Source organism: Priapulus caudatus, unplaced genomic scaffold (genome assembly GCF_000485595.1).
Source record: "Priapulus caudatus unplaced genomic scaffold, Priapulus_caudatus-5.0.1 Scaffold2148, whole genome shotgun sequence".
In the NCBI taxonomy this organism is placed as follows: Eukaryota; Metazoa; Priapulida; class Priapulimorpha; order Priapulimorphida; family Priapulidae; genus Priapulus; species Priapulus caudatus.
In genome coordinates, this window is record NW_014579209.1 from 38,182 (window position 1) to 39,962 (window position 1,781).

Here is a 1,781-nt window from a genome sequence, read left to right on the forward strand (position 1 = left end):
TCCTCCTCTCCTCCTCCTCTCTCCTCCTCTCTCTCTCCCTCTCTCTCTCTCTCCCCCTCTCTCCCCCTCTCTCTCTCTCTCTATCTCACAGCTAATGTGAGGAGATGTATTGCGTAGGTTACGTATGATACGTGTGTGTGATACATATTTCATCTTGGACCGTCTCCACCGTGGACTATACTGATAACTATCTGTGTCCTATCTCATATGCTTGCACAGCTACTAGATAGCTCTACTTCTATCGGTGACAATGTCAACTGTGGACTGCACTGATAACTATCTGTGCTCTATCTCAGATGCCTGCACAGCTACTAGATATCTCTACTTCTATCTGTGTGACAATGTCAACTGTGGACTACACTGATAACTATCTGTGTTCTATCTCATATGCCTGCACAGCTACTAGATATCTCTACTTCTATCTGCGTGACAATGTCAGCTGTGGACTACACTGATAACTATCTGTGTTCTATCTCAGATGCCTGCACAGCTACTAGATATCTCTACTTCTATCTGTGTGACAATGTCAACTGTGGACTACACTGATAACTATCTGTGTTCTATCTCAGATGCCTGCACAGCTACTAGATATCTCTACTTCTATCTGCGTGACAATGTCAGCTGTGGACTACACTGATAACTATGTTATTTAGACGCTATGCTGGAAGCTCGACTGAACTGTTTGACCAACTATAATACAGCTCAGCTGGGCTACACTAGAACTCATCAACTATAATACACCAACTGTGGACTATCTCAGTTATCTATCTGTGTTATATCTCATATGCTTGGAGCTCTATCGCTGACTGTGTGTGAGACAATCTCAACGGTAGGTGGCGCTGTTATCTATCTGTGTTTTAGCACTCCTAAGATATCTGTGCTGCTAAAATGTGGAATTGTGTATCTGTTGTGAAAAAGAGCGAGAAAGAGTAGAGAGATAGAGAACAGTTGTGAAGTATCTCGTAGAATATATCTCTGCTACCCGATATCTGCTGTGACAGTGATAAAGGAGAGAGAGAAGAATTGCCGGGAGATATCTCCTGTGCATTGCGACTGCGTTGGAATCCGCGTGAGATCAACTATTTGTTGTGTGAGAGAGTAAAACAGAGAGACAGAATAGAGAATATCTGCTGTGAGATATCTCGCCCAGTATCTCTATACTACACACTATCTGTATATCTGTGCGTTAGGGAGAGAGACAGGAGAGAGAATATCTGCTGTGAGATATCTCGCCCAGTATCTCTACACTACACACTATCTGTATATCTGTGAGTTAGGGAGAGAGACAGAATAGAGAATATCTGCTGTGAGATATCTCGCCCAGTATCTCTATACTACACACTATCTGTATATCTGTGAGTTAGGGAGAGAGACAGGAGAGAGAATATCTGCTGTGAGATATCTGACACGGTATCTCTATACTTCACGCTATCTATCTATCTGTGACTTAGGGAGAGAGAGAGAGAGACAGGAGAGATAACTGAGAAGATGGCCAGCTCGGAGTTCCGTGGTGCGGGGAAACCCAGCGTCTGTCTGCGGATGCTGTTCATCGTCAACGTCATCGTCATCGTCTCAATCGCCGTCGTCCGCAGCGACAGCAGCCTCAAGATAGGTAAGCAGACGTATAGGTGTGCGTGTGACGTCAGCACGTCGGTTACGTAAAGACACGCGTGTGACGTCAGCACGTCGGTTACGTAAAGACACGCGTGTTTACTGACGATCTATCCTCCCCCCCCCTCTCTCTCTCTCTCTCTCTCTCTCTCTCTCTCTCTACTCTCTCT